The sequence below is a fragment of the Felis catus genome, chromosome X, assembly GCF_018350175.1.
Source record: "Felis catus isolate Fca126 chromosome X, F.catus_Fca126_mat1.0, whole genome shotgun sequence".
NCBI lineage: Eukaryota > Metazoa > Chordata > Mammalia > Carnivora > Felidae > Felis > Felis catus.
Window position 1 is genome coordinate 94,307,669 of NC_058386.1, and position 16,169 is coordinate 94,323,837.

Consider the following 16,169-nt stretch of genomic DNA (forward strand, 5'->3'; position numbering starts at 1 on the left):
CGCCGAGTCAGGCACTGTGGACTTCTAATCTCTTTTTAGCCGGGGAGGGGGAGAAGCCGGAGCGAGGGACCGGTCTCCGCTCCCCGCCGCAGAGTTAGAGTCCCCATCCCACCGGGGTGTCCACCCAGGCGACTCTTCTCCCAGTTCCCCACCCAGTTGATGTGACAGGCTCGTGGCCCAATCCCCTTCCAGGTTCCCAGGCCGAGGGCTAGCACCACCCGAGCCAATGGCGGCGGCCGAGGGGCGGAGGGAGCGCTGGCTTTAGAACCACTGCCGCAAAGATTCCGAGAGGCAGAAGTTGTCCGGGCGCGTCGGTCGGAGGCTGTCGGGCCAGATCCGGGACTCTGCGACTTTATGTAAGTGCTTTGTGGGCACGGGAGGGCACGACGGGAGCGAGTACCCGGGGCGTGGGCAGGCGCGGGTCCCGGGGAGAGCATCTCCGGGCACCTCTGCCGGAACGTGCCCCGCGCGCGGGGACGCGGGGCGGAGAGGGGGCTGCAAAAATTCCAGTCCCAGCCCTCGGGCGCCAAAGCGATCGTTGGCAACCGCGATGGGTGGGAGTGACAGCGGGCCCCACGACCACCCGCCGCAAACACGTTTTCTGCTCTTAACCGCAGGGATGGTGCTTTCTCGCTAGTTGCTCTTAACTTGTTGCCTACCTGCGGCTGCAGTCCTGGACGCCAACCCTTGCCCTTCTCCCCTTCCGTGGCGGCCGCCCCGAAGTGGAAACCGAGCGCCTAACTTCCCTCCGTCGTCCTTCCCCGGCTACTGCCATCCCCCGCCCCCCGCCCCCTCCCGCCCCGGACTCAGGAAATCCCGGAGCCGGCCGCCTGCGACGCCTCCAGCCCCGGCTCGCCCGCCTCGGCTGACCTCGCGGGCTCACGCCAGTTCCGGGGCGCTGAGCGGCTGCCTTGGCCCAGGGAAATTAGCGGGGCTCCGACTGCCGGCCTCCCGCTCGTTTCCCTGGCCATTCGCGAGAGCGCCGCGATCGCACCGCATCTCCCTATGAGTAAGCACTTTTTTCCTTTCAGTAGCACAACAGCTCCGGGCCAGTAGGGCAGAACCTTTCGGCTCTCGTCTCCCCCGACTCCGCGCCCTCGGGCTGCTCCCTGCTCGGCTCCTCGGGCTCTGTAGCCCCGAGCGCGCGGTCGGGGCAGCGGCAGCCCGGGACCTCCCGGGGCTCCCTGAGAGGCTGAGCGGCGGGGGCAGTGGGAGGGGGTGATGTGCCCTCCCCGCCTCCCCCCCCCCCCCCCCCACAGCTGCACTTGCCGCTGTTTACTTTTTTCCACCCGCGGTACTTAAGCGCTCTAATAAGAGGCCGGGGGACGCTGACCACCCCCTCCCTGGCTTCTTGCCAGTCCCAAAGTTGCCGCCGCCGCTGCTACCGCTCTAGCGTGCTGGCGGCTCCGACGGCCCGGCTCCAGCACCGGAGACGATCCCAGGCTGGGAGGTGGAATGAGGTTAATGCTTTCTGACACTTGCCCGACGCGCTGCCTCTTGCTCCTCACCAGTTCTGCACACCATCCCTAGTGGTGCAGGTTGGGCTTAGAACTAACTGCGTTGGAGAGCCTCGCCGTATAGGATCACCCCGACGGGATGCTGGGGGTGCCTGGCCTGTTTCGAGGGAGGGGGTGGAGTGGGGGCACAGAGCCTGGCTGGCCGCACTGTAGGTAGAAAACGTAAAGCGAAATGACAGACTCCTGAGAGGTAAGCACTTAAACTCGACTTTACCGATGTCACACTGTGTTTGGGAGCCTCAACGTGATCCCGGAGATGCAATTTACAGTGAATTCCACCGAAGCGACCGATGTCCCACACTTGCTGATTGGCATCACGTGCCGCAAATCTCTGATGCCCCTAGGGTAATGGTCACATGACTTCTTTTGCCTTTAAAACTGGAATGTAATGGCTGAAGCCCATTTTCCAAAAACAACCGCGACAAAAAAGCAGAGGGGGAGTGTGAGCTGGCCCGTACTCCAGGGAATTCTGCTTGGATTTGGATGAGGGGAACAGAAAGGGAATTTGGTGCTCAGATTTTACCCAAAATAAAGACAGGAGCTGTTTTTGAAATAAGGGCTTGAACTGTGTTTGTGCTGGGACGTATACCTCCCCAGGGGCCTTTCAATCTACTTAAGGCTTTCCTGAATTCAAAGCATATCTTACTGATTATTTTCTAGGAAAATCGTCCTTCTAATTTACACCCACCTCGTGCCTAAATGATACTTTTGAAGCTGTATTCTGTAAGATGGTGTTAAAAAAAAATTAGCATTTACCCATTTTCCCGGTTCTGGCCTATATTCTGATTGAACTGTTCTCTTTATTAGGCATCTACTTGAAGGTGGTGGATCATTTCTTGACTAAAATTAACCACCAGTTATTTGTGGTTTGGAATTAATTGGATCAGAAATCAGGCACAAAAACTGTGGATTCTAAATTTGATAAGTTGAGCTGGTTGCGACTTTGCCTGTCAGAATCTGTTTTTTAAAAAAGTGTCTCTTTTTTAAAATGATTATTTATTTATTTTGAGAGACAGGGCGCAGGCTCCTACAAGCAGGGAGGGGCAGAGAGAGAGGGAGAAAATCCCAAGCAGGCTCTGCACGGTCGGACCAGAGCCCAAGGCTGAGGCTCAATGTCACCACCAGGAGATCATGACCTGAGCCAAAATCAAGAGTGGGAGGCTTGGGGCGCCCGGGTGGCTCAGTTGGTTGAGCTTCAGACTTTGGCTCAGGTCATGATCTCCGGGTTCGTGAGTGGGAGGGACCTCCTCGTCGGCTGGCTGCTGTCAGCCAAGAGCCCGCTTCTGATCCTCTGTCCCCCTTTTTCTGCCCCTCCCCCGCTTGTGCTCTCTCAAAAATAAAACATTAAAAAAAAAAGTGGGAGGCTCAACCAACTGAGCCACTCGGTATCTTTAGCCGTCAGATTCTTGATGCAGTAATGAGAGGACCCTGAAACGACTCCCATAATGACCATTACCTGCCCAGGTGGCCCAAGTTAAGGTTGCTGTTGGAAAAACGTGGCAGGGCTGATAGAGAATATACCCCAGAGTACTGAAACGGGCAGAGGAAAAAAAAAATAAAAGCGGGCAGTGGGCAGAGGAATCTCTGAGGTCAGGAGTTTAAAAGCTTTCCTTATTTACAAAAATGGATCCAGTTGATACATATTCAGCCTTGAAACTAGGGCAGCTATAAATGAAACTGGGAACAGTTAAGACATTTTGGCTTTGTATGCATTAGCCAAAATAACCCTTCGTCCACTGCAGCAACCTCGGAGCGACTTGAGCACTCTTTTTTTTTTTTTTTTTTGTGCTGTGCTTGGGTTCCTGAGCCTAAAAACAAGAACTCCTCTAAAGCATGTAGTTCTGACCCCAAGGCTAGCCTTGCGGCACAGATTAGCTCAAAGTGGATTTAAGCTACACCTGGGTTATCGGAGTTAACTATGCTGGTTGATAGAACCCCCTAGTGGAGGTGAGGTGATAATAACATTTTAGATTGAACTCCTAATAAATATTTAACCTCAAAAAGAGAGTACAACTATCCAATGAGGTTGAAGTGGAAGGGAGATGAGCCCTTTTCAAAATATTATTAAACCCAAGGCTCCTGGGGGGCTCAGTCAGTTAAGTGTTCGATCCTTGATTTCAGCTCAGGTCATGATCTCGCGGTGGGATCCACCTGCTGACAGCTGGGTTGGGGGCGGTGCGCACACAGTCTCTCAGAATAAATAAATGAACGTAAAAAAACTCATAAAAAATATTATTAACTCATGTCAAAACGGGATCATCTCTAGGCTCTCAGCCTACACAGCATGTCATTTGTCTTCAGATGTGCACTCATTTAAAACCACTGACTTTGTTACTGACTTCATTTGGCGGGTATCGTTTAGTGAACTCAGGTTTTACCATCAGGGGGTTGTGAGTCTCATTCTGAATCTCTGTTAGATCTAGCAAGTTATCAACCTCTTTCTTTATTTGGGGTAGGGAGCCAAATTATGTTCTGCCTTGACTTAGTACAGACACTCCACACTGAAGTCCAGGGTCTCTAGTCTGATACCATCATTTAGATACTATTGCTGAAAATGTCTTGGCTTACGGCATTTTGGGTGGAAGGATTAATTATAATTGGTAAGTAATATTTTGGTTGAGATTACATCTCTTCTACAAATGGTTACATGCACATTAGACCCAACTGTTTATACTGGCAGAACGTCAGTATCCAGAGCACTATCGGCACCAAATGAAATTTTGCTCCTTGGCAAACCACATGAGTGTTACTGAAAAGAAGGGGTAGCTTGGCCATGGTGCCGGAGAACGAAAGTGATTTCTTTTTGGGGAAACTGACCGGGAAATAGGAAGAAAGACCACTTTCCATGATTCCATATTCTGTTTTAGGCATTACTTCCACTTGCCTTTCCAAGAAATTTACTGACATGATATTCTTACCACATATGATAAAGTCATGAATTTCTTACTGTATTTCATGTAGCCCAATCTAGGTGAAACATGACTGCTAAACTCTTTTTTGCTGTTTAGGACAGATTCCAAAAGATGCTGGTATAAAATTGAAAATGAACATCTATCAGTACATGACAACTTGGGTATCTGGTTTTAGAATCATTTCATGTTTGCTCATATAATAAGTTTTCTTTTGGGTAAGAGTAATCCAGAGCGGGAAAAATTTGATCTGTGAAACTAATAAAACACAGTTTAGAAGAAAACAGCCAGATCATGTTTTGAGTCTGTGTGATTATCCTAGAGAATGATATACCCTAGAATGTACCTTCACTGTGTTGGAGGTTTCAAAAGCTTTTCGGATACATTACACTGCTGGAAGCTATTTTAGATACGAATGGTCAGCCCTAGCTGTTTTTAGTTATGATACAGCTTTGGTTATAGTTATGGCTTAAAAATATAAACTGTCTAATCCTGAAATGTCAGTCTTCGAAGGTCATAAAAATTCAATATGCTTAATAATATGTAATTTACCTTCATCTTAGCACTCAAAAGGCAACTGTCAGTATGAAATGTTTTAGGGAGGAAAAAACAATGCCTTTAAGTGAAAATTAAAATACTAGAGGAAAAGTATGTTGGACTTAGCTTCAGAAGAACTCGATTCTAGACATGGCTCTGCTATTGACTCCTACTTTGACCTTGAGAAAGTCACTTAAGCTTATGTTGCTAACTAACATTGAATACATTTTGCATTTTCTCATTTATACGGCTGAGAGCATGACTCCAGGTTTTTGTTTTGCTTGGATTTTTTTTTTTTTTCAGATAGTTATAGTCTGGCTTATTTCAGTTACATTAGTTGATTTAAAAATTTTTAATGCACCTGTATGGAACCAAGCTAAATACCTTGTTGGCAGACCGGTAGCTTCAGGAAAGGTAAGGAGGTAGTGTCGTTTATTGGAAAAGGCACTGAGCATGGAAGGCAGCGGCTTTTCGCTCTCTACGGTTGGGACACACAGGCCAGTGTAGGTAAATCACACAAGTTCTCGGTGTTCATGTTTGGATCTTTATTAAGCCATCTGTTTCCAATCTATGTATTTCCCAGGCATGCTGAAAGGATAAGTGAGATATGGATAAGTGAGCCTTGGTTCTTCAGCAGACAGGTGCTATATAAAATCAAAGTACTGGAACAGTATGTCACTGAAACGCTAAAACGTCAACAAAGTTTTACGGAAATGGTAGAAATCTCATCACTGAGGTCTCGCCCCATTTTAACTTGTCTGTAAATATTCTCCAGCCCTCCAGTTTTACAAGCAAAGGAGAAATAAAGGCAGACCTAATAAAATGAAAACTAAGAGAAATGGTTAATGACAAGAGAATAAAAACCTATATGTAATACTTTCTTATATGTTTTTTTTTTTCCTCTCAAATATTATGCCAGGCAGCCTGGTAAAGCCATTAATGTGATGGGGTTTTTTCCCCCCCTCCTTCTCAAGTAACTACTGAGCAGTATTTTAGTGTTTGTTGGTAATCATTACAGAATCTTTTGGCTTATCCTACTTCATTCTTAGTTTTGTGACTGCCCACAATGGGAGGTCTTGTGTAAAACTGCCCACAGAGAAAGCCAAGTGCTTCTCCCTAAGCAAGTACCCTTTAAAGGAGTGCAGGTTTGGAAAAGTCCTAATGGAGGAGATAATCTGTATATTTAAGTGGAGTGCCATCATTAACACTGAAAAGATGAGAAGTTAGGTAGATCTGTGTCTGAAAAGCAAGTTGGATAGCTGGCTTCTGAGGTGTCCTTTTTACCTCCCACCCTTAAAACGGTTAACACGGAATTAATTTTCAGTGTTTATGGCCACCTTGCCAATTATATGCTGGGGCATTAACCATTGTCATTCCTTGCATTATCATGCATTTTTACTTGGTTGGTTAAAATTATGTTTTTATCTATTAAATGCCAGTATAAGCAAAATACAGTGTTTATATTAGTTTCGGCTGTACGATAATAGCGATTCAACAGTTCTGTACATTTCTCAGTGCTCAGCACCAGAAATGAGCTCTTAATCCCTTTTGCCTATTTCACCCATCCCCCATCTACCACCCCTCTAGCAACCACCAGTCTCTACATTTAAGAGACTTTTTTTTTCTTTGTTCATTTGTTTTGTTTCTTACATTGCACACGAGTGGAATCATACGGTATTCGATAGCATTTGTCAAAATATCATTTGTAAAGTGATAGTACTTAATTAAAATGAAATAAGCGAAAGGCCAGGAGTTAAAGGACTTTTGAAATAACCTGGTACCATGTGACTACTTCTGAAGAGTGGGCTCTTTTTGCTAATAGAAGTCAATGTCTTTTATAAAATCTCATCTCTTATTTCTACTATCTCTGCTTTAAAAGACTGAATAGTGGGGTGCCTGGGTGGCTCAGTCGGTGAAGCGTCGGACTTCAGCTCAGGTGGTGATCTCATTGTTTGTGGGTTCGAGCCCCTCGGGGGCCTCTGTGCTGACAGCTCAGAGCCTGGAACCTGTTTCGGATTCTGTGTCTCCCTCTCTATGTACCCCTCCCCTGCTCACACTCTGTCTCTGTCTCAAAAATAAATAAACGTTAAAAAGTTTTTTTAAGATTCAATAGCAAATTATTTTTTGTAATCTTGTAACCCATTTATTGAAAATCCAACTCTGATTCTTTTAAGCTGTGTATATATGTGTATCTATATATATGTGTGTGTATACACACACACACACACACGTATTATATACATACATTTATATACATTATAGATATAATTTACATATAGCATATATAAAGTTTTTATCTTCTATGAAATAAATTTGTAAAGTCAGTGTAATAGCTTTGAATATTTATTATTGCATTCTTCATTGTATGCTGATTACATAGTATTGCATGCAGATTAACATTCTGTAATTGACACTGAATCTGTAATTGACACTATCTTTCATAGACTAGTGTAATTTTTCAGCATTTTTTTTTCTGTATTTCATAACTAGCTTGTGTATTCCCATTTTTGTCATTTCTTTTTATTCTTTTTGGCATTTTGGGGCTTGTATTTCAGGTGAGAGAGAATTACTATTATAGACTGCAAAGTGTTTTCTAGAACTGCGAATGATGGGAAATGCTATAATAATCCACATGTATGATTTAACTTACTGAAAAAGTATCTTAAGTAGTGCATACTTAAAATTTTTTTAATCACTTTGCGTTAAAAAATACAAAGTCACTGTAAAAATGTTAGAAGAAACTATGAAAGGATTTATAAAAAAGAAAATGAAAATTACTCATAATCGAACCACCTGTTCATATTTTTTATCTTTTTCCAGTGTAGAAAGAAAGTTAGGTATTTTTTTTTCTTTTTAAATTTTTTATTTAAATTCTAGTTAGTTAACATACAGTGCAACGTTGGTTTCAGGAGTAGGATTCGGTGATTCATCACGTACATGCAACACCCAGTGCTCATCGCAAGTGCCCTCAGTACCCATCACCCAGCTAGCCCATCCCTCACCGAGAAAGTTAGATATTTTAAAAATTGGGATCATACTGTGTATACAGTTTGTATTCCACTCTTTCCACTCACTACGTTATGAACATGTTTTCACGTAATCAAATATTTTTGAAAAATTTTTAAATCGCTGTGATCTTCCACATAATGAGCGTCTCATCATTTCTTTTCACTAATTCCAGGTTGCTGCAAGTTTATGTTGCTTCCATTTCTTATAGATAGTGCTTCAGTGAACATCCTTGGGCCAAAACCATTTTTGCAACTCAGATTGTTTCTTTGAGATAAATGTTTAGAAGAGAAATGGCAAAGATTTTTGTTTTTAAAGATGAAGTCCTTTGACAATCTCTGAAATTTAAACATTGGCTTAAGCAAAAAAGAGCTTTGATTGCAAACAGTGTATTCCAAAAACAAAAACAAAAAAGGCTGTTCTTTATATAGTATATGGTATTTGACTCTAAACTGAAGCTGGTTTAGGTAAAGTATATGTCTCGGAAATATTTTGGTTTCCTCTGATCTACTTCACAGGTGCGAAGCAGGATGAAGGAGAATCATGTGGGGTATATACAATCATAGGAAGTTCTATTTTTTAAAACGGAACTGTTAATGGGGGAGGGGAGACAGGTTTATTTTTAAGTTGCCTTTAGATTTCAGGTTGTTCTAAAACTCAGTTCAAGTATACAGAGCTTATTTGTGACCATGTACCTTCCATATCCTAAAGGAACTTTTAATCTTGGAGTTGGTAACATGACTGTGTTTGTCGATAGGCTTTTTTTTTTTTTTTTTTTTTTTTTTTTTTTTTTTTTTTTTTTTTTTTGTCTCAGGCTGTTGGTCCCTTAAATTACCATGATGTCACTCAACAAATTCAAAGTTTTATATTTCATTCATAAGCAGAGTTCCAACCGTGGTAGGAATTCTGATGCTGCCACTTGATTTGTGCCTAGTTTCAGTGTGTGGTGACTCCCCAAATTACAAACACTAGATTTAACAAGTATTTTGTATATTTGCTCTCTCAAAAATAAACAAACATTGGGGCGCCTGGGTGGCTCAGTTGGTTAAGCGTCCGACTTCAGCTCAGGTCATGATCTCACAGTTGGTGAGTTTGAGCCCCGCGTCCAGCTCTGTGCTGACAGCTCGGAGCCTGGAGCCTGCTTCGGATTCTGTGTCTCCCTCTCTCTCTGCCTCTCCCCCGCTCACTGTTTGTCTCTCTCTGTCTCTCTCTCAAAAAGAAATAAAACATTAAAAAATTTTTGTAAGTAAAATACAATTAAAAAATAAATACTAAAAAAAAAAAAGTTTTGAAGGCGGTGGAGTGGGGGGCGCCTGGGTGGCTCAGTCGGTTAAGTATCTGACTTCAGCTCAGGTCACGAACTCATGGCTCCTGAGTTTGAGCCCCGCATTGGGCTCTCTGCGCTTGGGATCCTCTGTTTCTCTCTCTGCCCCTACCCCACGTGTTCTCTTTCTCTCAAAAATAAATAAACATTAAAAAATGGGAAAACACCCAAATATTTTGTATATTTGAATGGCTCATAGTACATACACTGCATGTCCCTCTCTAAATGTATCCCGTGCTGATACACAGACTCTCCCCTGATGTTTCTCTCCTGTCTCCCAGTTCAGCAGTCTCACTAAGTGCCATGCCGGTCTGGACATAGCACGATGACCCAGAAGTAACGTGGAAGATGGGTCTGACCTGACAGCTCAGTCCTACCACCTCCTTGTGTTTTCTTTCCAGAGGGATCATCTCCAACTGTGTTTTATAGTCAGGATGTGTTTTAGCCTTAAATGTGAGTTCCAAGGGCTCTGCTAATTTATATCTCTGTGACACTGGGGAAGTTCTAGTTTCACCATTTACAAAATGGGGCTAATACGACTTGTTTTCAGTGTTGTCCATAAAATCGAATGAGAACATTTATAAAGAAACTAGCGGATAGTAGGTGCTCCATAAATATTTCCCTTTTACAGGTCAATGAATGTTGCCTTAGATGATCTTGTCAGGTGTCTATATATCTACCTGGTCATTTGCCTCAAATTCAAACTGTTTTTCCTTACGTATCACCATTCAGGGTAAATCAGGGAGTTGATTTTTTCTGCTTTACTTAATGGCATTGTGAAAATATTGCTTCCCATTGCTTTTTATTGTACATAGGGAAGATTTTTAACAATGATGTAGGTTGAAGAAGCTTCTTGACTTAAGCTAGGAAAACTGTTTACCATTTAGTGTATCCTTTTGTGAAGTTATGCCATCCAACGGTTTAAAGAGTCTGCCCTCAAAGGACCATTGGAAACACGACTCTATTCATACATTAGAGAGACCATTATGAACTTATTACTACTAACAAATATAATTAGATCAGGAGAAAAGGTAATAATAGGTAATGTTGATGCTTGACCGGGGGAAGAGGGGAAAAAAAGCTTCAAAATCTTCAGTGTTACTACCGTAGGATAAATAGACACGCGAATGTTAAAAAGTTTACCTTGGTAAAAATGCGAGAAAAGAGAAAATAAACTAGTAAAAAAATTCAAGTGCTGGGGAAGGCAGAGGGTTATAAACGAAATCAACTTCTTTCCAAGACGACAGACGTGTGGCCTTTAGAAATGGTTGAATCCAAAAGGTATTAATCTTAGATTTATGATGCCCGTTATTTCCTGTAATGGAAGTTTTCAAAAGCAAAAACCAGGAAATGATGAAGGACACTGACACATTCAACAAATATTTTGAGCAGTTTGTGGGTCTCCAGTTTAAAGCTACAGTTGAATCATTTTTACAAGTGGCTACGTAGAATGAAAAGTGTGTTATTTCGTCTTAGGATAATTAAAAAACAAGTACAGCCAAATGGTCATGACTGTAGATAAGCAAAAAGTAATATTGACAGGTTTACATGTTTAAAAATATAAGCTGACCCATACGTTGGGTGTCTGACCCTGAATCAAAGTGTTCCGGGATTTGTTGGCCCACTGACAAAAAAAAAAAAAAAAGCAAACTAGAGTATATTTATAGGTGCAAGCCAAAGATGGGAAACTTCCCTAACCAGAGATTTGTGTTAAGAGGAAGGGAAGGATGGGGCGCCTGGGTGGCTCAGTTGGTTAAGCATCTGACTCTTGGTTCAGGTTGTGATCTCATAGTTCATGGGCTGGAGCCCTGCATCTCTCTCTCTCTCTCTCTCTCTCTCTCTCTCTCTCTGCCCCTCCCCCACTCGCTCTCTCTGTCTCTCAGATAAATAAATAATCTTTAGAAAAGAAAAGGGGACACAGACAATTCCTCAATTAGCCTGTGGGGTGGTTTCATCATTCAACTAAAATGTTCAATGAAGACTGTTAGGTGCCACGGCCACCGAGGTGGATAAGATACACCTGCAGTCTAGTAGACGAGAAAAAACACAAAATACTGCATTTCATGAAGCCTAAAAATATTCTGACATGCAGAAAATGGGGGCACCGGGGTGGCTCAGTCAGTGGAGTGTCCGACTCTCGGTTTCGGCTCAGGTCAGGATCTCACCGTTCACGGCATCGAGCCCCGCGGCTGGCTCTGCGCTGACCGTTCGGAGCCTGCTTGGGATTCCCTCTCTCCCCCTCTCTCCCTGCCCCTCCCTCGCACTCGCTCTGCCTCAAAATAAATAAATAAACATTAAAAAAAAAAAAAAAGGGAAAATGAACTTAAATATGGCCCTTACTCTCAACGTAAAATATTCCTAAATTTAAACCTTGTGTGAACAAAGACATTCGTTTATAACCCAATGTAATCAAATCTAAACTAAGAACAAATCAAATTTAAACATTGTTATTTCTTTGCAATAATTACTGCATCCTAAAAAAAGTGCCCACTATGAGTTAATTTGACTTAAATAGAACATTGCTCAGCCTATAAATGAAGGTCAGCAGACAGCAGTGTCTTGGAATAAAATAGCCCTTTGGCAAGAAAATGAGCCACACCCCATTTCGTTTTTGCAAAAATAAAATTCTTTCCAGCTTCGCTAAATTGTAGATGTGTGCATGTAGTTCTGCAGTAGATGGTCCTGCAGCTGTGGAAACAGCCATGTGTGCAGAAGCCCTAAGAAACATCGATAAGCCATTATTCATACGTGCAGTTCTCATACTTTCTGGGGTATAGCGTTCTGGTCAGTCTTCTCTGACTCCAGGAAGGTAACAGGTAACTACTCCTTCATTTCCTGCCTTAAACTTCTTGATTGCCACAGGCTTTAAGTTGAGCAGGAGAAGCCAGGATTCGAAGTCTCGTCGTTGTTTCATTTTGGTGGGAGAGCATCGAATGCTCTCTGTACTGTGGACGCACCATGAAAAGAACCGTACTTCTAGGGAGAAAGGAAAAGAAACCCCGAGGGGCAAGCCCCATTCTCCTGGTTCTTTCACCGTACCTGGTACAAGGCAGGTCTCCATATATACATTTGAAAGAGTGAAAAAAATAAACGGCTATGAGTGGCCTTTGCTGATAACGATAAAATTGTGAAAACCTAATCAGCAAATTAGTAACTTATGAAGCACACTTAATAAACTACATAATGATGTGAATCTATAAGAAGACTAAGCAAATGGGTTCCTTGGTTTTCTTTCTCTTTCAGTTGTTTTAAACAAATGGTCAGGAGTGAATGTTATGGATGGCACCTGCATGGTGATAACTGATTAATTTTAGAACCAAAGAGGAAAGTGTGTGTGTGTATATATATATACACACACACACACACTTTTTTATTACATGTTTTTATTTATTTTTGAGACAGAGAGAGACAGAGCATGAGCGGGAGAGGAGCAGAGAGAGAGGGAGACCTAGAATTTGAAGCAGGCTCCAGGCTCTAAGCTGTCAGCACAGAGCCCGATGCGGGGCTCGAACTCACAAACTGTGAGATCGTGACCTGAGCCAAAGTCGGACGCTTAACCGACTGAGCCATCCAGGTGCCCATACACACACACACACACACACACACACACACACATATATACTTTTTGAAGCAGTTTTATTGAGTAAAGTATACAGTTTCAGTGGATTTTAATGTATTGAGATACATATAACCATCACCACAGTCAATTTTCAAACATTTTCATTACCTCAGAAAGAAACCTCATACTCTTTTTTTTTTTTTAAGAGAGAGAGGGAGAGAGAACAGAGAGAGAATCTTAATCAGGCTCCATGCTCAACGCAGAGCCTGACTCTGGGTCTCAATCTCATGAACCATGAGATCATGACTTGGGCCAAAATCAAGAGTCAGACCTTTAACCAACAGAGCCACCCAGGTGCCCCTAAAGATTTTATTTTTGTTTTTTTGTTTTTTAATGTTTATTTATTTATTTTGAGAGAGAGAGAATCCCAAGCAGGTTCTGCGCTGTCAGCCCTATTTGGGGCTCGAACTGACAAACCATGAGATCGCGACCTGAGCCAAAATCGAGAATCGGACTCGTGACCAACTGAGCCACCCAGGTGCCCCATTTTTCTTTTTCTTTTTTTAAAATCAGTTATTTCTTCTTCTTTTTTTTTTTTTTTTATTTTAGAAAGAGGGAGAACGGGGGAGAGGGACAGAGGGAGAGAGGATCTTAAACAGGCTCCATGCTGAGCGTGGGGCTCGATCCTACAACCGTGGGATCATGACCTGAGCCAAAATCAAGCTCAACCGACTAAGCCACCCAGGCATCCCAGGAACCTCATACTCTTAAGCTCTCATTCTCGCCAACCGCCTACCTCCTCAACCTCCCACCTCTCCAACCTTAAGTAACTGTCTTTATAAGTTTCCTCGTTCTGGACTTTCATATAAATGGAACATATAGCCATGTGGTCTTCTGTGACTGGCTTCTTTCACTTAGGATAGTATTTTCAAGGTTCAAGATACATGGTAGCATGTACTTCATTCCTTTTTATGGCCGAATAATATTCCATTGTACCACATTTTATTTGTCCATTTATCTGTTGAGAGACATGTGGATTGTTCCCGCTTTTTGGCTATTAGGAATAATGGGCAATGTTAATATTAAATGTCAGGGCACCTGGGTGGCTCAGTCGGTTAAGCGTCCGACTTCGGCTCAGGTCATGATCTCGCAGTCTGTAGGTTCAAGCCCCACGTCGGACTCTGTACTGACAGCTCGGAGCCTGGAGCCTGCTTCAGATTCTGTCTCCTCCCTCTCAGCCCCTCACCTGCTCCTGCTCTGTCTCTCTCTCGCTCAAAATTAAATAAATATTACAAAATTTTTTTTTAATTTTTTTTAACGTTTATTTATTTTTGAGACAGAGAGAGACAGAGCATGAACAGGGGAGGGTCAGAGAGAGAGGGAGACACAGAATCGGAAGCAGGCCCCAGGCTCTGAGCCATCAGCCCAGAGCCCGACGCGGGGCTTGAACTCGCGGACCGCGAGATCGTGACCTGAGTTGAAGTCGAACGCTTAACCGACTGAGCCACCCAGGCGCCCCACAAAATTTTTTTTTTAATATTAAATGTCTAACCACAGGTCAGCTAATGAGGTTGAGGTGGTATTGACAAGATGACATTTCATTTATTCCAATTCTGCTGTTATTGTAAATCTTTGCTTTGATTGACTCTGAGCAATACTGATTTCTGTGTCTAAATGTAGCTCATTTTTAGTTTCCTAATGTTTAGTAGCTTATTATCAACTTGTTCTTAATTCTTTTTTCCTTAGTAATATGTTTTAAGTTTATTTTGAGAAAGAGAGAGTGCATGCATGAGTGGGGGGGGGGGGTGTGCAGAGAGAGAGGGAGAGAGAGAGAATCCCAAGCAGGCTCCATGTTGTCAACCGTGGAGACCAGCCCGGGGCTCAGCTCCACGAACCATGAGATCATGACCTGAGCCGAAACCAAGAGTGGGACACTTAATTGACTGAGCCACCCAGGTCCCCCTCCTTAGTAATATTTGTACTTGAATAATTGAAAGCCTACAAAAATTGTGTAATCACCTTTGCTAAAAGTTACTATAGTAATATATCTGTACAAAATTTCTTATTTATTCACATTTATTGAACACCTACTATTAAGTATTAAATATTAAGTAGTGCACAACTAAATGTTAAATGCTTTGAAACATAATGGTTTCAGTTGACCTGGAGCATTATTGAGCACATCTAATATTTTTACTTTTTATTTATTTTGGAAGTTTATTTATTTTGAGAGAGAGAGAGCGCACAGCACAAGCAGAGGAAGGGCAGAGAGGGAAGAGAGAATCGCAAGCAGGCTCCCCGCTGTCAGTGCCCAACTTGGAGCTCCATCTCACAAACCGTGAGATCATGACCTGAGCCGAAATCAAGAGTACGATGCTTAACCGACTAAGCCGCCTAGGTGCCCCTAATGTATTTGTTTTTTAATTTACTTCTCAAACATGAAACGTATTCACAGAATCAAATTCAAAAGCTATAAAGGGACGTAAAGAAAAGAAAATGAGTCTCCTGCCCCCGACCCCAATCTCCGATTTCCTTTTCCAGGAGGTGACCATTAGAACTAGTTTCTTGTGTATCCATCCAGAAATAATGTGGAGTACATTTTATTTATTTACTTATGTATGTATTTATTTATATATTTATTTATTTTGAGAGAGAGAGACAGAAAGAGGCAGAAGGGAGGAGAGAATCCCAAGCAGGCTTTGCATGGTCAGTGAAGAGCCCATCACAGGACTCAAACTCACAAACCGTGAGATCATGAGCTGAGCAGAAACCAAGGGTTGGAACACTTAACCTACCGAGCCACCCAGGCACCCCAATATCGAGTACATTTAACGCTTGACATGTTCAGAAGAGCTTGGTGTTTTACATTTAGGAAGTGTGATGTTACGGTTGAGGGATTCTTTACCTTTTGACTTAACTGTGAGAATGAGACATTATCAAAGGAGAATGAAAAGAATCACCTTCAGTTTCAGATCAGAGATTTTCTTTCTAGCACCCTTGACCACCCCAGATTCACCTGCATGGCATCGGGTCAAAATAGCTAATGATACCTAGAAACCACCTCTGCCATTATGTCCTCTAGTCAACCCACAGAGAAGTTCTTGGACCCAGCCTCCTTACTCTTAGGGGCACTGAGTAAGACTAGGCATCCCTGAAGAGGAGGGTTGTAGTTCAGTCAGAAAAGATATTCATTTCCAGGAGAGCCATTTGGAACTTCCTGTATAATTACTTACTTGATTTAACAGGCCTTTATGAATCGTCAACATTGTGCCAGGCAGTGGTATCACCAAGATAAATAAAGCAATGCGCCATATTTG

General features: G+C 42.8%; 1 protein-coding gene across 3 annotated transcripts in view; it reads left to right on the forward strand.

The window, feature by feature from the left end:
• Positions 1-224: 224 nt before the first annotated feature.
• Positions 225-16,169, forward strand: part of PLS3 (plastin 3) — a 93,332-nt gene continuing 77,387 nt past the window's right edge. The window contains exon 1 of one of the 3 annotated variants that reach the window (XM_006943944.4): positions 225-356. The gene's annotated coding sequence lies outside the window, so the exon portion shown is untranslated. Of the gene's footprint in view, positions 357-878; positions 1,010-16,169 lie in introns of those variants that run through there. The other 2 variants (XM_045050424.1, XM_045050423.1) reach the window with 2 other exon arrangements.